A 25821-nucleotide genomic window follows, 5' to 3' on the forward strand; every position below is an offset into this window, starting at 1 on the left:
ATCCAGAATGTAAAGCTCTACTTTACTCTTCATCCATCTGACCCACTTTTGATTGGTTAGATCACTTTTGTTCATATTTGTATGACCAACCACATCCAATAAAGTAGTGAGTGATCAGAGCACTGAAGGTGAGGAAATATATCACACAAAGAATGGTTACTATACCTGAGACTGAGCCTTGAGAAGACAGAGGAGCTTTGATAGGGCCGCATGCTATGGTGGTGAAGAAGGAATGTTCCGGAACACCAGACAGTAAAGGAAAACTATGGTGAGATAGTATCACTCTTATCTCACGTCAAAATGTACCCACTTTCCACAGTTTGATGGTCACCCCTGTCCTATCATGTAGAGAAAGTGTACTGATTCTTTACATGGGACATAAAGTCATATTCACAAGTCCCCAGTGTGCTTATAAAGTCACATGAACATATGAATAATTCGGGCTTTGAGTGTTTAAGTGATTAAACAGATGTACTGATAATTACTGGAACAGGCACTTGCCTTTCATAGCATCACAGATCCTCACAATTGAGGATGATTAGGGAGAAGACCTGACTGAATGAATGACAAGCACAGATTCAAAGGCAATTTTGTCGTTTTCTATGTTCAAGTAGAGACTCTGTCAAGAGCAATAAGGTCGGCAAGTAAGGTGTTGCTGCCAAGGAGAGCTCTTCAGGATCGGCTTTAGGAAACTCCTTATCAAGCCTCCACGGCCCGCTTCCTGTCACACCAACCTCATGACCATTCCCTCCCTCACTTCCTCAGCCACACTGACCTTTGTCTTCCTAAACACAGCAAACATGCTCCCACACTCAGCACTGTTCACTTGCTGTTCCTTGGACTGCAGAGTCTGTCACCAGATGTCTGCACAGTGATCCCTCATTTAGCTCTTATCTCAACTGTTAGCTCCTTAGAGGTGACACCTGGCCACAGCTAAGGCAGCTCCTCCCCACCCCTACCCAGTCACCTTCAGTCATGCCGCCCTGTGTTACATGCTTCATAGCAACGGTCCCCTCGCCATGGAATGCTGTCTCGTTGAAACGTGTTTATTATTATCTCTCTCCTCCACTAACAGTAAGCTCAAAGGAAGTAGAGACCTCAACGATTGTATTCATAATTGTATGCCCAGCATCAAGAACAGCATCTGATTCCTAGTAGGCACTCATTACAGAATTGCTGAATTAATGGATTGTATTTTCTGAATCCATTCAATTGTAACATTAGCTAATTTTTAATTTTTCTTAGCACTGATAAATGTAGAAGTAAAGTTTAGATTAACCTCTGTCTAAACTGTTACAAATTACAAATTAGTAAAGTGAACTCAGCTTTTTTGTGTCTCAGAATAATTTGACAACGAGCAAGGAAAAATTATCACCCCGGAAAAGCAATTTTTTTTCTTATCTGTTTTAGTGACATTCATAGCTTCAGAGTCAAAACACATGACATCACCCATAAAGTATGCTGCTTCAGAGCACATAAAAGCTCCTATTCTTCTGGAAATTGTCCGTACTATAGAATTACAACCTTTAATGAGTTTTTCAGTGGTTTCATTTCTTTCTCCTCATCTGTTCAGTTTAACAAAGTTTACAATTCTGCCACAAAATTAGCTTTTTCTTAAACTTTGACAAACAAAATGCAAAACTCTCTGAAAGGTTTCTCTATGATTTAGTGGAAGAGCAGTGTTGCTTATTACCACCGGGGACACAGTAATTCAAATGATCTTACTGCTACACATGCTCACGCAAACATGCATGCATATAACTCCAAAACAAAATAATTTAATCATGGGTAACATTACTTTCTAGTTTATTTAGGAGAAAATATTCAATATTAGGGTATTTTATCAGAAAAGTGTGAGATTTAAAGGATAAACATAATATCAAACTTGTTCTTTTAAAAAAAATGTGATATTATGTTTCCCTCCTAAAATGACTTTTAGATTTGTATGGGAACATTTGCTGGTAGACCAATCATCAAAGCAAAAAATAATTTAAATGCAATCACGATTATCATGAATTTAACTGTTAAGTGAAAGAAACCAAATGCTTATTCTGTTATACATCTACAAGGAAAAAACAAAGAAGGTAACTATCTTTAGAAGAATGTTCCTTTCAGCATTGCTTAGAAAAGTGAAAAACTATAAGTAACTACAATCTAGCAATAGTGAACTGGATCAATAAACTGTGTGGGATAGTGAACCACAGTTAAAATAACTGGACTAGATAGATTAGATATATAGAAAAAGAGCTCAATCTGAAACCGCCTTTGCAAAATTATAACGGAGAACATTATAACAGTGAAAGAAATCAGAACTAATTTGACTCCATCTTGCTTCTAACCCTTAAACTGGACTTATTCATCCCTGGGCATAGGTGGAACTAAGTTTGGGAAGGAATTCGGTTCATGATTTGACTCTGAAACAAAATTGGTAACAGCCCTTTCCCAAAAAGACCCACTTCTTGCCTGGGGTCCAGTCTGCCTTTGCCGGACTAACAAATTAGCTACAAGATTAGAAATCACAATTTAGGAGTCATGCAGCCTCTGGCTCCAAGAGTCTGAACCTTCCCAAATTGCTCCTGGGAGTAACATCACTAATGTAAAACCTAAGATTTTTTGCTTGAGATGTTTTGCTGACCCTGCACTGGATGAATCAGCTGACACCACTCAGACCCAACCAGTTCTGCCATCACACCCAGGAACAGAAGACATTATGAAAACCTAACTTTGGCCCCCTGTGATTCTATCTCCAACCTGACCCATCAGCATTCTTCACTTCCCAAGCCCCCACCCACCAAATTATCTTTAAAAACTCTGATCCGAGCCCCTACCCACCAAATTATCTTTAAAAACTCTGATCCCCAAACGGGGAAACCGATTTGAGCAGTAATAAAACTCCCGTCTCGCACACAGCCAGCTCTGAGTGAATTACTCTTACTTCATTGCAATTCCCCTGTCTTCATAAATCGGTTCTGTCTAGGCAGCAGGCAAGGTAAACCCATTGGGCTGTTATAAATCAATCTCAATATGAACATACTTTGACATGAGAAAAGCAAATTGCCACAAGATGCATCCAGTATGATAAACTTTATGTACAGTTTTAAAAGCAAAACACTAGATTCCTATATTTCTTCATTCACCACATATTTTGGGGGCACCTACTTTATGTCAGTCATTGTTCTAGGCCCCAAAAGAATAGATAATAGAAGGTCCCTGACCTGACGAAGTTTATAATCTAATGAGGGAATAGACAGCAAACAGACAAATGCATCCTACATGCATGCACACATACAAACGTAAGCAAACTCTATCAGGTAGCAGTAAGTTTTGCAGAAAAAAATAAACCTTGGTATGGGTTCATGAAGGTAGTTCAACTATTAATCAGTTGGTACTGCCCATCCCCATTGGGAGGTGACTTCTGAACAAAAAACAAATGCAGGAGTCAGCAACTCATGTGAGACAAGACGGTGGGAGGATAAGCCAAGGGAAAGAACGAGCAGATGCAAAGGCCCAGAGGTGGAAATGTGTTTGGCAATGTGCTTGGTGTGCTCCCTAAACAGCAAAGAGGCCAGTGCACCAGGAGTGCCTGGAGCATGGCAGGAACAGGAGGGCTGGCACTGGAGCACTAGAGGAAACAGGGCCTTGAACATGACAAGGATTGGTGTTATATTTCAGGTACGATGGAGACCATGGAAGGGTGAGGAGAGGGGAGGATATGTGATCCAATGTTTGTTTTTGAAGGATCAATCTGGCTGCGGGGTGGAGAAGAGATGGAGTAGTGTTGCACTGATGCTGTGAGAGAGTAAGCAGAGAATGGCTAGGAAGATGTTGTAGTAATTCTGAGAAAAGATAGGGGATGCACGAGAGAAGTAGCGAGGGCAGGTGAAAAGGGACTGGAAATATATTTTGAAGGCAGAACCAAGTAGACATATTATTTGTAGATAAAATTTTATGTGGTAAAAGCATAATAATATATAAGTCAAATATATAACAGTGTTGACTTTACGACAAGGAAGAGGGAAATGAAAAATATACACAAATTCAACCTCCAACTCTAATATTTTATTTATTTAAGACAAAAGCTATGATGTGAACATGTATCATCTTAACATTTGTTACGCTGGAGTTTTAGGTTATCAAATGTTTGCTTTATTACCTTTGTAATATTCTGGTTTTCATATTTTCCCAGAAGAATAATACTCTAAACAGATAGAGTGATATTTATGCTTTATATTCTCTGAGAATCATTTTTTCATTAATTCATTCATTTATTCAACAAATACACTGTGAGTGCCTCAACATGCCGGATGCTAGTATAGGTGCTGTTGAAGCTACAAATAGCAAAATAAAGTCCTCATGAAGTCTATATCCTGGGAGAGAAAGAAGACAGCTGAATGAATAGATATATAACAATGCCATTTTGGATTAAGAGATATGAAGAAAAATGAAGCATGATGGTAGAGTTATTTTAAATTGGTTCTAGCTTTGTTTTCTTATGAGAGAAATATAACTCATTCCGTTTTATTCCTGTAATTCCTATAAATCATAAGTTTAATACAATATCACAGGTACATGGGAGCTGACATTTGCAGGGAGGAAATTGAGCACAGGCACTGGAGTCAAAAGCCCTGAGTCAGAGTTTGGCAGGTGTTCCAGTTATCCACACCAGTTTAAAACAACAGTTTATCATTATTATTATCTTCACCATCATCACCACTATCATCATTATCATCATTAAATCTCATGAACTTTCAGGTCAGGAATTTAGACTCACATGAGTGGGGACAATTCATCTCTGTTGCATGTTATCAGCTGGGATGGTTCAGAAGTCTATGGGCTACAACACCTATATACTGGCTTAGCATATCTTGAGCACATCTTATAGGACAGTGGCCTCAGAGTAGTTGGACTTCTATGTCAGCTCAAGGCTTCAACAGCAAGTGTCCCCTGGGTTGTGTGTAGAAACTGAAAGGCTTCTTATGACCTAGCCTCAAAAGTCTTAGAGCATCAATTCTCCCAAATACTTTTAGTCAAACAAATCACTAAGCCAGCCCAAATTCAAGGGAAGGGAAGAAGAGTTAGACCTTACATCTCAATGAGAGGAGTAGCAAATAATTTACTTTACTACAGCAAATCACTTAACTATTCAGAGTTGCATTACTCTAGTCCATAAGATAGACTAAAATCGGTTTGTCCCATCAGTCTTACCAGGAACTAGCAAGGAGACTGCAAAATTATTTTCCCCTGAGATGACGAAGGGCCAGGAAACGCTTGAAATCCACTAGTACTAGAGAGTTTAGTATTCCTAAGAAGGCTCTATTATTTTCCCCAGCAACTGGAAGACCATGACAGGAAGGTAAACTGAAGTAATGGTTCTAAAATATCCCAAACTCTATGGATCTGTCTTAGTTTTCAAAGTTTTATACCTTCTACAAAATAAGCAGCAGCTTCATTTCAGTAGAGGTAGGGTATCATTTTACACCCAGCAGGTGTTTAGGAGAGTGTCAGGTAAGGGAAGTCTTTATTCTTAGGATTATAAAATCAATGAACTTTTCTTCCTAAGGCAGCTGTTAAAACCAACTCATTTTGAACATATTAATAAATATTCCGTTTCTTAGCTCTGAAATGAAATCAGATAGGTAAGAGTATAATCTACATTTGAAGAAAGCACGGGATAAACATAACATTCATTCCATCTGTGCTGTATACAATTGTAGTTTCTAAATGCTAGTTACTTCCATTCCGTCATTTCCCTTTTAAGACTATCTAAAAGTTGGCCCATTGGTTTATATAACACATAAAGTTCCTTTCAATTTTTTGTAATGGGCCTTTGGATTCATTCATTTTGCAAGGGATTATGACTTTAGAAAAAATACTTAAAGAGAAATAAAGATACCAATCTGTTATATAAATAAAAGCACTACAGTTCTACACACACACACACACACACACGCGTGCTACAGAAATCCTTCTATTCTTAGTTTCCATGTTAAGGGAACATCAGCCTGTATAATTGTCAATTCAAAGAGAAATTATTACAGAGATTACTGGAAAATATTTACACTGAAGATGTATAAGTTTTAAATATACTGAATAAAATATTGGAAGATATTCATAAATTTTACAATCATATTTTCTTAGAAAAACTGAGAAACTCAAAATCAGTCTGGAAAAAAACCAACCATCCCTGGTGGAAGAAGAAAAAAAATAACATTTATATATTTTTCTAATACCCCTCCAAAACTGGGAGAATTTTTGTATTTATATCAAAGATTATCTGATAAAGTAAGCATTTCTTTTTTTGTTTTTTTGAGACGGAGTCTTGCTCCGTCACCCAGGCTGGAGTGCAGCAGCGAGATCTCAGCTCACTGCAAACTCCACCTCCAGATTCAAGCGATTCTCCTGCCTCAGCCTCCCCAAGTAGCTGGGATTACAGGCACACGCCACCACGCCCGACTAACTTTTGTATTTTTAGTAGAGACAGGGTTTCGCTATGTCAGCCAGGCTGGTCTTGAACTCCTGACCTCAGGTGATCCAACCACCTCAGCCTCCCAAAGTGCTGGGATTACAGACATGAGCCACCGCCCCAGCCTAAAGTAAGCATTTCTTAAGTGTGTCAGATGCTCTTCTGGGATCTAAAGACAATTAGAAGAAACTGTTAACTCTGGAGGAACATATGACAGTCTCGGGCAGGCATTCTCCACTCCCTCATTGCAGGCTAGAGGGCAAAGAGTGAGGTTGGGGGGCCAACTTAGAGCAGCCACTGTTAACAAATTTCAAGCTGGGGAACAAGTGTGAGCAGATATGGTCATAGAAAGATCACATAGAGAGGGGAAGAGGCAGAACGCGAGCCCAGGACGATAAAGCTGTGGCTTCCCTGCCTCCGCCAACTTCAGATCTGAATCCTGACTGTCACATAGCAGTTGAGGTTTCAGACAAGTAGCATTAACAGCTCCAAGCTTCAGTTTCCTATGCTGTAAAGTGAAATTTTAAATCTGTGTTCATGGTTGAGAGGATAAGCATTCGTGTGGGGGTTCCCAGGGCGACCCATGGGCTGGTGTTGCATCAGGCCATGAGTCTTATATATCCTATAACAATGAGATGCTTACTAATGTTGAGATTTTGGTTTTCAATTTCTAACTCTTATACCTTTACTTCCTCAGTATGTGCTATGCTGTTTTTAATACTTCAAAATCCACTTACACTATCCATTCATTAGACAGTTTTCCTTAAATGCAATACTCATCATCACTCCAATATCTCAAAGTTCTAATCCTATATTCTATGTGCTAAATAGTCTTCAAGCCCAAGTCTAGTGTCATTTACAGTTTGTCACCTAGATGTTTTTTGTTTTGTTTTGTTTTTTAAAAAAGACATTGACAACTCCAGGCCCATGACTGTGGCATGATTATGGAATTCCACAGGATAAAGAGTCAAACGTCTGCTATGGTAAACACTGTAGACCAGTGGCCTCCATATCCATTCCAACCTCTTCCTCCTTTTGCTTTATCTACAACAGAAGTTGCTGAGGGAAATACTTAAACTCCCAGCCTCTATTGCAGGCAGGGATGGACATGTAACAAGTCCGGGTCAATGAGAGGTTGGTAACAGTCTTTTTGGAAAAAACACAGAAGAGCCTTCTAAAAATGTCTACCTTTCACCCAATCCCCTTCTTCCTGTAGAAAATACAGATGAGATGCACCAGGGCACAGCCATCTTGTGACCATGAGGATGAAAGTCAAATGTTAAGCAGGGATGCTGAGGAACAACACTGAAGGAGCCCATTTCCTTACAACATCCTTAGGCACCCATGGTATCCCTGTGCTTCCCAGTTCTACATTTCTTCTTAGGTGAGGAAAATAAACCTAGTACTCACTGTAAGCCATTGCTTATAACTATGCTTCCAATAGGGTAGCCACCAGCCACCCACAGCAACTAAATTTTAAATTAATTAAAATAAAATAAAATAATTTGTTCCTCAGTATTAGGCAGCACAAGTATAGAATATTTGCATTATCATAGAAATTTCTGTTTAAATAGCACTGAAGAAATTTTGTTAATTTGCATCCATAATTATGAATGCTACAGATGCTAATATTTTCATCACTAAGCTAAAGGCAGAAACATTTCAGCCTCTGTCCCCCAACTAAGACCACGTGCCCCCAGGGATCTGACTGTTTACTCTATATTGAGATATCACATATTGATTTATCACTAGCCTTTCATCTAAGACATTTCTCACACTTTCTTAGAAGATTAGATTAGCCTGTCAGAACATAGTCTTCACATAGCCCCAAGTAATCAAGCATTTTTCATAGAGATAATGGAAGATTTAAGAAAATTAATATTCCTATGCTAATATTTCAGGAAGAGAGGGAAAACAGCCACAATCATGTCACAATAATAGCAGCTGCCAAGTTAAAGCAACTGACAACCTATAGTGATGACAATGTACAGTGACGCCCCTAGTGGTGGTTCTTAGCCCTTTGAGAATCTACCAGTCTCTTTTAAATTCTCTTAAAAATCAATTCATGCCTGTAATCCCAGCACTTTGGGAGACTGAGGTGGGAGCATCACGAGGTCAGGAGATCGAGACCATCCTGGCTAACATGGTGAAACACTGTCTCTACTAAAAACACAAAAAAATTAGCCAGGCGTGGTGGCGGGCACCTGTAGTCCCAGCTACTCAGGAGGCTGAGGCAGGAGAATGGCGTGAACCTGGGAGACTGGCAGTGAGCCGAGATCTGGCCGCTGCACTCCAGCCTGGGCGACAGAGCAAGACGCCATCTTAAAAAAAAAAAAAAAATCAGTTCATGAGGGAGATGAGTTTGAGACCCATATCATTCACAGCTGCAAGCCTAAGAAACTTTGCCCTGCAGTCTTTGATTGGCCTTCAGTGAATACAGTCACGAATCAGTCTACAAAACGTGCAACCATAAAGCAGAATTAAAATCAATGGGAGGAAATATCTGATGAGTCCATTTCTTACCATTTTTAACTTAGTAACAGCAGAAGAGAAGGAAATGATAATTTCAAAAATATTTCTAACGAATTTCCTGATGCAGTGATTCTAATTTTAGTTCACTTATATACTTCTAAGTCACAAACTGCTGATTGTAATAATAGTATCCAATATTTATTGAATGTTTACTACTAGCCAGGCAGCCTTGCAAGTAACGTTCATACACCATACACTTTCATTTAATCCTAAAAAATGTACTGTGAGATAGGTACTATCATCATATTAATTTTATGAAGAGACTGAGGCACAAAGAGTTTTAAAAACTTGCCCTAGGTCACAGAACTAAGTAGCAAAGCTCAAATTCAAACCCACACAATCTGTATCTAGGGTCTTCACTCTTAATCACTATATGCTTTTAAATTGATCATATTCCTACAGAAAGAAGTCAGAAATTACTAAATGACACAATGGAAAAATATCAGTTTCATTCCAGAAGAAATCTAAGACCATACTGAACCTTTTCTCCATCACTTATAACTCTACTTCCTGAAGAACAGAAAACAGCAATTATAAATACAAATATTTTTCAAGACGTAAGTACTGTAGATTCAGGCATGATCTTTCAATCAAGCGTTTAAAAAAACAAACAAACAAACAAACAAACAAACGTAACAAGGCATCCCAAAGAGGCAAAGTAGAGTGGATATGCCAGAAATTAGAGGCTTTTAGAGGCAGGTATCAATTTTTACAATAACAATAAAAAAAACTACTTGAGTCTTACAGTGCCAGGTCCTGTTCTAAGTACCTCAGATCAACACATTTTATTCTCATAATAGGTCAGAGGGGGAGATATTATTCTCCCATATAAGGGAGCAGTTGAGGTACAGAGACGGTCACACAGACAGTCAGCAGCGGTCCCAGGCATCTGGTCCCACAGCCCCTCCACTGTAAGTCAGGGAAAACTGTCTGTCTCTCAGGCCTTTTGTGGTCCAGCCCTTGACTTTGTCTCTAATTTCAGCTCCTACGGCTCTCCCCTCCATTCACTCTGTTGTAGCTCCCTTGCTGTTTCTTACATACCTCCTCTGCAAGAAGTTTGCTCTTCCTCTTTCCTCCCTCATCGGAGAGAACCTTCCCTAGCCTCCTAAAGTAACAATCCACATCCCCAATCCAATAACCTACCCCATGTTTATTGAATGAATGAATAAACAGACCTGTGTCAACTCCATTATCATCCTGCATTAGGTGCAGTGATGATACCAAGAACTCACTTCTGCAGAGGTGTCTCTATCCGCTTTCCTTTCCTTCCCAGTCTTTGGCACAGTTTTTAAAGAGTGGAAGCTAAGAATTCCAAGATAATAAAAAAACTCACTCTGGAAAATAAAACAGTTCAGAGACAGAAACAGTCCACATAACCATGGTACTGCAAATGGTGTGTCCTTTTACCATCCCAGACGTTGCAAGAAACAAGACCAATGCAGACTTACTGATCCCTGCTTCTTTTCTTTGCTGATTATCTGTATCATCTTCACTTATCGGTAAATCTTGTACTTTCACAAAATGCATTCTGAGAGATAAATTATATTCTTTATAAGACTGTATGAAATAAAAGGTAGTATTAAAAACTAAATCATCTGTTTAGTTTTTAGTTTTACCACTGGGTGCATTGGCTCATGCCTGTAATCCCAGCACACTGGGAGGTGAAGGAGGGAGAACAGCTTGAGCCCAGAAGTTCCAGACCAGCCTGGGCAACATAGTGAGACCTCATCTCTATTTAAAAAAAAAAAAAAAAAAAAAAAGAGGCAGGAGGATCACTTGGGTCCAGGAGGTCTAGGCTGCAATAAGCCATGATCACCATGCCACTGCACTCTTACCTTCCTACCTGGGCAATGGGAGTGAGATCCTGTCTCAAAAAACAAAACAAAACAAAACAAAACAAAACAACAACAAAAAAAAACAAACAAAGCAAAACAAAAAAACCCTGTTAAATATCTACAAATTAGACTGAAATTCAGTATTCAGCTTTCATAGGTTAATCCCAAATTTGTCTTCAATTTATTTTTTTGATCAATGATGAAAGCAATACCTCGAAATAGGCTAAATAACTAAATCTTGAGGAGAGTTTTAAAAAATATGTCAAATCAAAATCAAATTTTTCTTATGCAAAAATGCATAAGAAAAACATCCTCACTAATAAGAAAATAAATAGAAATAAAAATAACACCATTTTTAACTCTTCAAATTAAAAAATTAAATTATAGTAATCAAAAATAGAGTTCAATGAAAGTAGAACCTCATAAAATTGCTAGTGGAGATAAGACCTTGCAATATGACAAGTTGACAAAATTCACTGGAGATTTCTAATTTTACATACTGGTCCATAATTTCTATTTATTATGAATTCACACTGAGGAAATAATTTTAGATGTTGGAAGATTTTGTCAGATGGATGGTCACTGTAGTGCTCTTCTAAAAGTAAAAAATTAGAAACTAAGTATGACCAAAATGACTGGTTAAGTACATAATAGACTCTATAATGGAAGGTTTACTCCCACTTACTAGGCAGCCATTAAAAATAATACTATCGAAGAATATTTCATGACATGGGAAATTATCATACTATATCTTTTAGTAGGAAAAAGTAGATGATAATCTGAATGCATTTAAATATACAGAAAAATCTTAAGAAAATACACATAAAATGTTAAAAGTTTACTTGGATTACTAAGTTACAGATAATTCTGATATTTTCCCTTTTATTTACATGTATTTTCTAAGTTTTTCTATAAAGAATCAAGGCCAGGTGGGGTGGCTCATGCTTGTAATCTTGGCAGTTTGGGAGGCTGAGGAGGGTGGATCACTTGAGGTCAGGAGTTTGAGACCAGCCTGGCCAAAATGGTGAAACCCAGTTTCTACTAAAAATACAAAAGTTAGCTGAGCGTGGTGGCAAACACCTGTAGTCCCAGCTACTCAGGAGGCTGAGGCAGAAGAATCAGTTGAACTCGGGAGGCAGAGGTTGCAGTCAGCTGAGATCATGCCACTGCACTCTAGCCTAGGCCACAGAGCGAGACTCTATCTCAAAAAACAAACAAACAAACAAACAAACAAACAAACTAAAAATCAAGACTAGTTTAGGAAAGAAATGATTATTCTATTTTAAAAGACTGCTTGGAAGAAGGTTGAGAGTTCACATTTTCCCTATATTTTAGCTAAAGTGATATGATGGGATTATATTTCTCTCAACAGAGGTTCCTGAGAGAGGACAAGATTCATTACTCAGAAAAAGGAGAGCTAACTCTTACAAGATGTATGATTTTTCATTTTCTCTTCATCTCCAGTGGTTTAAATACTGCCCACATGCACAAATCAACACCAAGCCAATTTTTCCTCTACTTTTAAGATCTAGTTTTACCTTATCAAAAGTTTAAATACTGGCACTAATCCACTGAATAAACAACTGTCTGGCACACTAATTAGCAGAACAGAGGCTGAGAGAATAAACTCTGTTTAGAACCGTCTTTGGATTAGCTAATTTACCTGCCAGAATTCGGCCAATTTATTTTTTTCAAATCGCTTCTAGAGTATAACCTAGCTATAATTCCAGAAATACAGAAATCGCTCCTTAAGTGAACCCCAGTCATTTACTTTGAATGACAGTTCCAAGAGTGAACACCTGGGACTGCTGCACTGATAAAGTAGGATGGTCAAAAGGATAGTTGATGACTGCGTTTTCGAACAAATCTTTCATCTGAGGGTATCCATCATGTGCACTTTGGGGATAATCTATATGGTTTTGAAAGACTGAGCTTACAGTGATAAGAGCTGTAGTCTTTCTTGAAATGTTTTTCTCTGTTAATATTTACTTAACTAGATGCTAATTTAATCAATTATGATAAGTAATAAAACTCCCATGAGGCCAGTCTATGTATTCATTATGGGAGCAAATTACAACAAGAAGGTGACTTAGTTGAAAACACAGTCAGAGCCAAGGCTGTGGTCCAGTGAGCTGGGTCAGCTTGAGAACTAATGTTATTGAGCTATGGCAGTCAGAGGTCTCTAGAATGTCTGAGAAATGCTGGATATTTATGCTGGTCAGCCAGGGAATTGTCTCTCCTGGCCAATCCCAAAGACTATTTTGACCATCTCTTTTGTAGGCACCATTCAGACCATGTACCTCTTAAAATTTCTCTATAATATTAATATCCATTAAGTGCAGTGAAATGTAATGGTGAAGAGCATTGGCTTTCATGTCAAAGAGAAAAGATTTCAAGTTCTGACTCTTCAACTGACTGTGACCTTAGGCAGGCTACCTTTTAAGCCCTTCTTTTTTGAATCTGCAAATATGGGGTAATCAAAATACCTACCTTACAGAGTGGTGAGCATAAAATGAGTGCTCTAAAAATGGTAGTTATTGCTATAAGGGTACATATGAACTCTGAGAAGTCATAAGGCTCTTTATGTGAAATGATACATGTGAAAAACAAATGGAAAATTATTAAATGTGATTAAAATGAAGATACTATTACTTTTTTTTTACTATTTTATAGTGCTTTAGTAAGCAAATATTATTTAATATAATGAATAGTAAGCAAATATTGTCTTTTTCTAAGACAAAGCATGGAATCTAGGACATTTATATTATCTCAAAAATAGATACAAAGTTATCATTCAGAATTAACTTTTTTTCATTTTTGAAGAGAGGTACTCTTATTTCCCATTGGGATTATGTGTCTTTTAAATAATAAACGTGTGTAATATATACTACAGGACACAGACTTTGTATCTTTGTAGTAGAGGTTATCAATTCTTTAACTGACTTACAGAATTTTAGCACATTTCCTCCTTAATTTTCAACCAGTGCTCCATGAAAGGAGACTTCCTTTCTCCACTGCAATGTCCTATGTAGAACTAGCAAGCTCTATCCACATGTGGAACAAATGCACGCATAATTATGATAGTCACAATTCTTCCCTTCTTCTTCCTTAGAGCCCAGACTACCCAAGCCAGTGATAATGAACCCCTTTAAAAATTCAATTTTAATTTTTAACTTAAACTTCCAATGAACTGAATTACAAAGATGCAACTTCTATAGCCTCTATGGCTAGAGAATTACCCCAAACAGTCAAATAATCAGAACAGTAGGGTAAAATTAGCACTAGCCACTCTTATAGCTATATAGAAATTATCAATTTGCATATATTTAAGGAAAAGAGACTTAATACTGTAGATTGATTGCATTAATGACTACAATTCATGGCCTCTCATATTCATGCCTTTTGTCCTTTAATTTTGTATCCCCTCTCAGTCTAACACTGAACTCTATCACATAACTTGCTTTGGCCAATGGGATAGAAGCAAAATTGATATAAATAGAGGCTTGAAGAAACATTGTTTCTTCATGTGTCCAGTCTTGCCTCTTTGAGATCACCATGAGAACATAACCAGCCTATACTTCTAAAGGAATGTGATAGACAAGTATGTGAGAAGCATATGGAAGGGAGACCAGAAAAAAATCTCAACTGAAACAATCCTGACTTAGGCATGTGAGAGAACCATGAGACCAGTCCACAGTTAGCCATGTGAGAGAACCCAGCCGAGACCAGCAAAAACTGCCTCTCCACCCTGCAGCTAACCACAGGCTTACAGTGGGCCCAGAAAACCAGCAGCCAACCTATAGACATGTGAAGAATTATAAATGCTTATTTTTCTCAACTGTTAACTTCTAGGGCAGTTTGATGCACCCTACTATTTTGTCAATAAGTTAACTAATACACTTGTCAATTAGCAAAGCATTTTTTATCTTCCAATTTTAACTTCCAGTTATACAGCTCAGAATTATGTCAAGAGGTCTAGAGAAGAGCAGCATTTTTTATTAGTGTTCTATAGACTGTGTGTGGGTTGTAGGGGCCGGGGGACACAAACCCAAGTATTCTAAGAAATCATCTATTTGGCAGTGGTATTACATATGTTAAAACTTCTGTTTATGTTAATAATTCTGTTTTGGAACTATGTTTTACTATGTGCATAGCATGTTTTTATAGTAGTTCATATATAATTCATTAATAAATACACGCATACATATTGGAAGGACAGGTTTTATTGATGGGGTACAACCTCAAAAACATTCAGAGACAGCTGGTCTTGACTCGGCTTACATTAATTAATTTTCTTCTCTAGTAGCAGTTTCCCTTATAGTGTGGGTCTTCATCACAGGTCATCTACCCAGAAATTAAATAAAGACCAGCCAGATTTTACATTTCTGAATTGTCTGAGACTTTAAATATCTTTAATAATTATTAGCATTAAATTAAGGTAAACTGAAAAAAAGGCAAGTGACTATACACACACACACACACACACACACACACACACACACACACACACACATATAATATTTTAATGCATTGTCAGAGCATGGTCTCTTTGACTTGAGAACGTTCCTAAAATATTAATATCTTAACTGGCCATACTAATTATGATGTGGTATCTTCTTAATGCTTTAAGCTATTTTAGGTATAAAATACTTTAATACTAAATATTTTATCAATAACTTCCAGTAGAAAAAATTATCTTAATGAATATACAGATTTGGGAGTTTGTGATTTTATAAGAGATTGCATACAGCAATGTTTTAAAAAGTGATTTTAAAACATCACTTATTTACTTAATCAAATAAACCCTAAAATAACTGTAAAATTGGAACTAAAAAATAAAACTACTAGTAAAGTAAATATATTAGTAAAGAATAATATATTTATTTCTCATACATAAGGAAATTTATACAAAAGAAATTTATAAGAAAAATATATTCTTCAGTACTTCAAACTAAAAATAAATGTTAGAACATGAATTCTATAAACTAAGAAATAAAGATATATGACCTCCAATTCATAACCGTTTTACAATGTGCTATAACTTTCAAAGAAAAGTAATTTAAAACCGTCAGCTTTGCTTAAGTGTCAGTTTCTTATATATTAAATTTCTCTCATAATCCTATAACAAATATTTTTCTTTTCCCCTTAGATTATTCTGCAAAATTCATACATGTTCATACTTAAAGGTATTTTTGAGCACAAGTTATTTTCCTCCTCGTCACATAAAAATGCTTTCCTTCCATTCTGCCCTAAGAAGTTAAATATTCTGGGCTACTGATTTTCTAAAAGCTCAGTTTCAACCCTTTAAAAGAGGGTTAAAATAACGTGTATGCATTTATCCAGGATGAATTGTTTCCTTTTCTGAAAAAAGTCTGAATGCAGAGTCCAATTCGCATGTTGGTTTCCATAGTGTTTGGAGTTATGAGTGATACCTAATTCCGTAAAATAAAATAAACCTGTCAGCTAATACTACTGCAGTGGGACTGGCAAAGAAAAACTTCCAAGTGACTAAGAAAATCCAATTAGTTACTGCCCAAATAAGAAACAAAGAGGCAGAGAGAAATGAAAAGGCTGTCTCCCAACAGTCCAGCAATCCAGAGGAACACAGAGCTGGGGACTTTGGTAGGCTCTAACTGCCCTATTGGGAGACCCTCCGCAGCCCAGCAAAAGGAATGGAACATGATGCAGGATAACAAGTCTCACAGGCTCTTTGGCATTTCCACTCCTCATGCCTCTAGCTATCTAATGAGCTCATCTATCATCTGTTTAGCTTTTGAGCCAACAACAGGCTACAGACTAGATCCAGACTCCAGGGACTGGGATGGTCTTTGCAGATCTGCTGACAGACTCATCATGTGACCTTAAACAAACCAATACACCACCCAGTGCTTCAAAATTCTCTGTTTGTAAATAGAGGAAAAGAAATAGCCTGCAATGTGCCTGCCTCACCAGTGTTAGGAGGCAGAATGAGCACATCCCTTTAACTCACCATGAGTTCTGAGGAAGGAAGATGCTTCGTCAGGGTAAGATGCATGTTCTCACCCACAGCACGCACAGCAGTCACCGGTCTCAATTGCTCACAGTTCTCCTGTGCTTCTGTCGCCCAGAACATGACATGCAAATGTGTATAAATAGAAAATTTGACATTTCAATGGAGTCAGTGATGCCCCCGATGAAAAACGTAGGAGTGGAATATTTTGCTTATTATATTTTTCTGATAATAGTCCTATATGTTTAATGGTTATGAGCGTTGGTTATGAGCATTTTTATAAAATTAAAAATAACTTTTTTTTCTGAAAACGAATATATGCTCATTGCTAAAAAGAATTTGAATGATACAAAAATGTAAAATGACTCTGAATCCCATCACTCAGAGATAACCACTGTCAACATTTTGGTGACTTGTAGACATCTTTGTGGATACACGAACACAATACATACACACATGCATACATATCTGGAGGTCTGGAGGTAGGTTCAAAGTGGTGCTGACCTATCTATTAACCCACCTAAGTAGCTGCTATTTTGCAGCCTGTTATTTTTGTTGTTGTTGTTGTTTCGGTTGTTGGGAACATCAATTCCTCTTCAGTAAATAAATAAACTAACAGCACGATTTTTAATGGCTGCTGCATTATGTTCCATAGCAAGGATATATACTGAATCCATTACTGAGATCTATTTTAAAACATTCTAAAAAACAAACAAACAAACAAATGACCAACAAACAACAGGAAGAAGCTTTAGCATCATTCAAAAGATCAGACATTTTGTTAGAAGAAAAGTCACTAAAAGGTTGACAGTGGTTATCTCTGAGTGACGGGATTCAGGGTCACTTTATATTGTTGTAACATTTGAATTTGTGCTCAGCAATGAACAAAGGAATGCCATGAAATATACAGAAAGGAGGTGAGAGGAGACAAACATATTAGTATACTTGCAAATGAATCTTTTACAGCTTATCTTTAGACACATATTTTATATATATATATATATTTACAAAATAAAAAACTGAAGATTACAAAATTCCAGATTTGCAGTCTTCATTCTTTGACAATAACACAGCTTCAAATGAACTTCCTCCTCTGTGATTTAATGTCTTTTTTCTACTTCCTTTTAATTAAATTCTATACATTTTTGAGTATCTGTCACTTTTGTCAAAAGTTGAAATTTAAGATGAGTCCCTTTACTATCTCTGGCCACTTGATACTGACAAGGCTACTGCGTCCCTGAGAGAATGCTGAGACTTCAAGCCCTCTCCACAAAGCCCTCAGTCTCTCACTGTCCTTGGCCACTCAGGCCTAGAAGTGGTAAAGCCCACCCCACCACCACTGCTGCTCCTAGTCCCCTGAGGATACTGCACTTTCCTTGTGGTCACCTATACTCTGGTCCAAACCTCTGTAAATAATCCCTTTATTAAACTCTCTTCAAATTACCCGTTTTGAGAGTGCCATCTGTTTCCGGTTGGACCCTGACTGAACCAATACTTCACACTTCACGGGTAGCAAATCACTACAGTAAAACCACTGTATGAATGTGGCAAAAGTTGGACCTCCTAGTGGGTCTCGTTTACATCACAAAATTTGGCTGGTTGGGAAACTTAAGACATTTTTCTGTGAAAAGTAAGAGTTTTTGTAGACAGTGTATACATTATGTTATTATAGCAACAGAAATTTTAATAAATGATCTTATTAGCCTCAAGGACATGTTTTGAAATTTAGACTATCAGGCATTTTCTAATCACACTTGAAATGAATGAATCTCCTCAAACTCACAGTCTGAAGTGACAAATAATTAGTTCTGGCAAATAAGGACTATACATAACACACTATAGTAAATGTTATTCAGATCTGAGTGATAAATCTAGTTTTAAGAAGTGTACATTCTCTGTTATTTGCACAATTTATCTTCATAATCATGTCACATTTGTATAATAGTGGAGTTCCAATAGCTAACACCAATAGAATATTTAATTTCTGCCAGCTGTCATGTTAAATGTGTATATAAATTATTGTATAATTCTCCAGTGATCTTATGACAATACGTACTATTATAGTGATTTTTCAGATGAGATCACACAGTTGATATAAGGCAGAAGTGAACCTGATAATTCAATATATGTGTGTTAAAACATAATGCATTAAAAAATTCATTCATCACACAGAAATATATTTGATGTGTAATATTCCTAAAGTCTCCTTATAGTACTCATTATTCCTTCTTATGCATCAACCTTGTTTCTTTGCCACATTAATTAACATTCTAAGTTAAGAGAAAACCTGATAATTCCTGAGTCAAGGCACCATCCATCTCACCAACCACAAAAGATGAAGCTGCAAAAAAGCTATTTTGAAATAAAATCTTCAAAAACTGCTACTTTGGGTTTCAATCTAGAGATAAGCAATGGTGAAATAAGAAGGGCCTTGAACCAGGTGGCAAATATTATTTTAAAAATATTAGACCAGAAGGATGAGCTTTCAAGGGAGCATTGGCCAGATTTATGCATTCTCACCAGGCCAAATATACTTCATACCTCACTGGATCTTTCCCATGAATACAGACAGAACACTGCACAATACATACCAATAATACAAATTGAATTCTTATATTTGCTATGCACTATGGTATTCACTTTGTTTGCATTATCTCATTGAAAATTCAAATTTTAAAAGAAAGTACTATTATTATATATATGTATATGTACACATGTATATTAGAACTCTAATTCCATATAGATTCTAAATGTGCCTATAAGGTCTAAAATAATGAAATAAAATGATAATATTTTTAAACCAGACAACCTTTTATTTTTTCAAAGAAATACCAATGGATAGCCACAGCAATTGGCCCCTTCGTCAAGAATTTAGCAACCAATTAATTTTAAATTGTAGCTTTAAAATTACAATATAGAAAGAAAGAAAGAAATCTGTTTATACCTGACTTTTTGTGTGTGAAATCAGATTTATTATTCACCACTCCCCTCAGTCACACAATTAGCCGTGATCTGATCCCATCATTCTCTCTTACACTCATGACTATTATAACTGTTACAACTACAGCTCCTGCTTTCTCATCTTTACACTTTTCCTTTTTAATTGCATTACAACTCAGATAAAAGGTCACCTCCTCTAATTAGCCATTCTCTAACCTCAAGGTTACCTGCACGAATCACAGTTATAGACTACATTGTCATTTTCTGATCCTTTGGCTGTAAGCTTTCTAAGAGAGGAGCTCTGTTCTGTTTACCTGGCAAAATATTTAGGATATTCTCAAGACTTGTGGAATGAGCAAAAGCCCAAGCATGATAGTTCTAAAGAAAGCAACACTTAAACTCCTATAACTATTTGAAATATATACCCTGAGCTAAGATGCCATGCGAGGCCACAAATGCATAAACATGTCTTTCGGAGAAACACAGTACTAGTTAAAAGGAAAAAGGAAGAAGGCTTACTATAATATAACAAATAAATTATATAAGTTCAAAATAATATAGGATTTCAGACAAAGAAGCAAAAATTTATGACTATGTAAGCAATAAGTATGAGTAGAACTAACCATCCAAATGTATTAAAAAGAGTGTGTCTTTTAAGTAACTTAATTACATAACTTTTTGTTTTGCCAGGAGCTGTTCCCCAGAAGGAAATAATTCTCTCTCTGTCTCTCTCTCTCTCTCTCAGTCTCACTCTCACTCTCCTGCCCTTGCATGCATGTAGGTGAGTACACACACACACACATACACACACAGTCTTAAAATTACCAAATGGTAAAGGAAATCAATACATTTTTTTTATGTAGCTTACTCTCTAAATTTTAAAAAATTATCTTGGTTGCTAGAACTAAATTTGAATGTTGTCTTGTAGTCAACATCAGCTGTTAAATTAAATGGCAGATAACATAATGATGTCTTCCCTTTTGGCAAAGCCTACTAATACCAATAAAAAATGGCAAAACATTATTACAACTAATAAGACAGATGGCAATAGATTTTAGGTCTGCAGAAAAGCCATAAAAACACACTGAATATTTACAAGGATGAGAGATTTGTTAAATGGTGAAAAGTAAATTATGGCACTGTTAAGGCATTTTAACAGCGTGCCACTGTGGAGTCAAATAAGTGAAGTCGGCTCCGAAAAGACACGTCACCTGTCACTTCAGATACTTGTTTACATTGCCAGGAGTTTCTACTCCATTGTGAAGGATGACTCAGATTAAATTCAGGCCATCACCCCTCACAGTAATTGGTTTGCTAATTCTGCAGTACAGCGTTTGGCTTCTGTTCAGCAGTTGGCCTAAGGTTATAAACTGTACTATTTATTAAGCCTTATTAAGACTGCTGTCAGTTATAATCATATTGCTCCTCCACACAAAACCTTCAGTAGCTCCCTGGTGCCTTCCTAATTAAGTCCATACTCCTTATCTTGGCATTTGAAAAGTCCTTTACAATATGTTGCTAACCTTCCTTTCCAGTCTGTATTCTCACCAATCCTCCAAAGATTGTTCTGGCCACACCAAACTACTTCCTGTTTCTCAAACATACATTCTAATCTCTATCCTTCACCATGTCACTCTGATCAGAATGTTTTTTACTGCTTCCCCTTGTTAGCATCCCATTCCTACCCATCCCTCTACCTGACCAATGCTTTACCAAGCTTTCCAGATCTAAAAATATATTGTTTAATAAATAATTTAAGTGGTGTAGATGAGAAGACTATCTGCTTCTGGAGACATAGATTTGATTTTGAATTCTAACTCTTTCTCATACTTGCTAGATGACCTTGAACATGTTAAATGAGATCCCACATATAACAATCCTGTCACAATGCCTGAGACAAGGTAGAAAATCAATATACACTAGCTTCCCTTTCCCCAATCTCTCCAATTTGACATGGTCCCTTCCCTCTCTGAATTACATAGGATAGACACCACTCTAACTGTGACAACTAGGAGCTGATCACGGTTTCTTAGCACTGGTCATGCTGGAAATATCTGCCATCACTGATAAATCATTGACAGTACATTTACAAACCAACACCAAGAAACCATTAATACCATGAAACAAAGTCCCAAATATCACAAATCAGTTCAAGTTCAGAAATTCAACATAGCTCCTTAGATCCTTATTTATACTAAAAAAAATTATTGGTTAAGAAAAAAAAGCACTGCACAGTACTAGCAACAAAATTATAAAACATTAAATTTAAAGTAGATACAGCAGCCTGTGTGCAGTGGCTCACGTCTGTAATCCCAGCACTTTGGGAGGCTGAGATGGGTGGATCACTTGAGTTCTGGAGTTCGAGACTAGCGTGGTCAACATGGTGAAACCCTGTCTCCACCGAAAATATTTTTTAAAAAGTTAGCTGGGTGTGGTGGCAGATGCCTGTAATCCCAACTACTCTGGAGGCTGAGGCAGAAGAATTGCTCCAACCCAGGAGGTGGAGTTTGTAGTGGGCTGAGATTGCACCACTGCACTCCAGACTGGGTGACAGATTGAGATTTTGTCTCAAAAAAAAAAAGAAAATAAAAGTAGATACAGCATTAGCTATATGTTAATCCTATTTTGTTACTTACAATAGGATAACTACTGTAAGCACTGAGAACTGGATCTACTTTGAAGACTAGAAAGCATGCAATTAAGAATGTTTTCTAGATAGTATGGGGGCTAAAACAAAAATCGAATTATTGACCCTTAACCTAATAAAAGTGTTTTCAGTGTTACTGAAAATGTATCTTACTTAGCTCCTACTCATCTTAACAAATGTTTAACAATCACTACCTCTGTCTAGTATACCTTAAATTTTCAAAGATTTTAGAGTCTTAAGAAGACTCAAACGATATTGATGTCTTTCGAAAAATACTAGCACACACGTTAACAAATCACAAGAGTATTGCAAGGGATCATTAATTCTGAGAGTACATGGAGAGTACAATAGAATTCTCAGGGTCACCTACCTGTATGGGCTTGAATATACATTTTGGCCTTACAGCAAATGACTATGTTCAAAAGCAATGTTAGGCCAAACTTGAGGGCAAAGCCAAAAAATATCATAGAAGAGCTTACTAAAAACAGGATTCCTATATGATGAACGCTATATATATATATAAAATTTCTATAAAAGTAGAGCATATATTTAAAAAATTAAACGAGGGCAATGCTGAGCCTTGTATAAAACAAATTTTCCTTGGTTATTTGCCAAAAAATGTTCTAAGTCAGTCATACACAACCAAATGAATTCACTGGCAGAAATTAAAATTCATATGGTATTCATCAAGAACAGCTTTCAGAACAATGCAAGCTATTATGTATCAGTAAATTTCTATAACACATTGAGCATAGGACACAACACACAAAAATAAATAGGATTATAGAAGAGACAAATGTACATGTCATTACCCTGTGATGATATATACATATTTTTTAAGGAAAAATAATTTTTCTGATTATATAAATAATACAAAGTTATTATAAAACCTTTGGAAAATACAGAAAACTACCAGAAGAGAAAAGTTATCCCAAATACACGTAAGAAATGAAATGCAGTCTGCTCTCAGCCAATAAAAATTGAGGTGCATATCACCGACTTGATCATAAACATAATTTTATTTGAGAATAAAGTTTTGGATCTAAAATCCTGGCTCCCTTGCGTACTTCACCTTGAAAAATGATAATGGCTGTTCAGGAACTTTCTGTGCCAACATAAATTTGGTTCTGAAAATGGGTAAGAATATTTACGTAGGAATTGTTTACAGCCCAAAGGTTTGTTTGGTTCTAATGCCATAAGCTGGCACACCGTTATTATGGTGACAAGTTTAAAGAAGTCCAGAAATTGTTTTCAAGATTGGGCTTTAAATAGCTTTTATATTTACAGCCCAGTTGGAGAGATGGGCTTTCAGGCCCAGAGACACAATTTCCCCATCCTACCATTTGAAGCACAGGATGCCTATTGGGATTAGGGGAATTGACTTTTGTGCTACCGAATACAACCGAGTAAACTTCCTATTGGTACAAAAAGCCTGGGGCAGCCAGATATAGTCAAGAGTGAAAGTGATCAGAAAAAAAAATTGAGGGTCAAATGTCAGAAACACGAGTATGTCACAGGAATTGTGAGAATTACCTAATAAAACAATAATTTAAATGCAGGTAACATGTTTGTTATTTTAAGATTTTGTTATTTTAACATTTTGTATTTAATATTAACATGCATCAGGAATGTACTAAGAACTTTCACATTTAATCTTCACAATAATCCTGTGAAGTAAGTTCTGCTTTTCTCTGCACTTGATTGCTGAGAAGAAAATTAAGGATAAGAAAATTAAAATATCACAGTGCTTATGAGAAACAGAGTCATGACTGGATCCTGAGCACTTTGGCTCCAAAGTGTTCAATTCCCACACTGCTAGTAAGATACTGTATATAATACAGTATCTTACTTTTAGTGGCCAAGCACTTACTCAATCCTAAATGGATGGGGCCCCCACCATGTCTAAGGTGGTATCGTTTAATCACAAAGGTTCAGAGGCAGTAGCCTGAGCCCCAAGCTCTCTAGATTCTAAAAGAACAAAGTTCCGAGAGTCAAAATGTTGCACAGAAATCAGGGACCCGGATAGGCAAGGCCTTATCATCACATTATGGGTTTTTATTAAAAATCATGCAATCAATATATATTATTTACTACCGAGCAGAAAGTAGGTGTCATCTGTTGTGTGAAGAACAGGGAATCAAATGAAGCCTTAGGGACCCTCCCTTCGAGAAGCATCACATGGGAGAAAAGGCATCTTTTATTTGTCTCCTCTATGATACCAGAGGCTGCATGAATGAACCAACCATGTCTTCCTCACTTCTGTATCCTTCATGGTGCCAATTATATGTCATCATGTGCATATTATGTGCCAATTGTACACTGTACAGTACAAAATGGGTATCTGTTGGGTAAAGGCCAACATATTTAACTTGGCCTGAAATGCTGTGCATGATTTGTCATGCCACTCTCTTCCCACTCCTTATCATCCAGCCTTCTCCTTGGTCTCTTAATTCCTTGAAGATACCAGGACTTTCCCAAACTAGAGAGCTTGTCCACATGCAAGTCTCAGCTTAAGAGTCACTTTCAGAGGGCAGTTGTCTCTTTCCTGTACACTAGGTCAAATTCTCTATAAATAAATCTCATCTCATAAAATGCTTTTTCTTTATTACATTCATCTCAAATATAATTAGACACTTGTTTATGTAATTAATTATATCAGGGCAAAAACACTGCAGTGTTTATTTGCTTTTATAATCTCAGCACTTAGCATAGTACCAGGTACCTAGCAGAAACTCAATAATGGTGTATTAAATCAATAAAAAGGTGAATAATTGGATGAATATAAACATTTCTGAACAAATGAGTCATTTCTGGGGGACACATATAAAACCACAGATGCCACAGAAACAGATGAAACCTCAGAAGCTTTGAGTTTAATACAAAATTGAGTCATTAGAAATTATTGTTGTCTTCTTTGGGATATTAATTTTAAAGTTGCTTGTTATACACATTCCATTACTCCTCTTTTTCTTATACCAGTAAGTCAACCATATAATGATTTTTCTGCTTTGTGAGCCATATCTTATATTGGCTTAGCTACATCTTAGGTTTTCAAATCAGAGACTTTCGACTATCTCTTTGCTATGTTTATAAGCACTTGGATCCTCACTTGGCTCGGCATCCATTTTCAAGGATTACTTTGAAAGTCTTTCAGTGTTCTAAAAGGCCACTGCCTTCTAAAGGCTCAGGCCTACTTTTGAAAGAAGGTTCTAGTTGAGTTTACACTAATGAATTGGTTTACTGAATATAGAAGGAATTACATATTTCTTCTAAGGAAGAGCTACTAATAGCCAACATCTAACACTACTTCACATATAAAAGATACTTAATAATCACTGGATTTGATTAGTAAAGCAAGTAAGTTACAGGAGTGTTAGCTTCCAAGCTAAAAGAAATTCATTTAATTCTTTTGTTT

At 36.7% G+C, this 25821-nt stretch overlaps 1 protein-coding gene and 1 long non-coding RNA gene across 3 annotated transcripts in view; both read right to left on the bottom strand.

Annotated features, from left to right (window-relative positions):
- The window catches only part of LOC105475999 (oxidation resistance 1), a 469579-nt gene that overhangs the window by 314098 nt on the left and 129660 nt on the right, over window positions 1-25821 (bottom strand). The gene's annotated exons all lie outside the window — the stretch shown is intronic.
- The window catches only part of LOC112425626 (uncharacterized), a 62408-nt gene continuing 42836 nt past the window's right edge, over window positions 6250-25821 (bottom strand). Inside the window, exon 2 of the long non-coding RNA XR_003016740.2 lies at window positions 6250-24110. This is a non-coding gene — a long non-coding RNA (uncharacterized lncRNA). The remainder of the gene's footprint in view (window positions 24111-25821) is intronic.

The sequence above is a fragment of the Macaca nemestrina genome, chromosome 8, assembly GCF_043159975.1.
Source record: "Macaca nemestrina isolate mMacNem1 chromosome 8, mMacNem.hap1, whole genome shotgun sequence".
In the NCBI taxonomy this organism is placed as follows: Eukaryota; Metazoa; Chordata; class Mammalia; order Primates; family Cercopithecidae; genus Macaca; species Macaca nemestrina.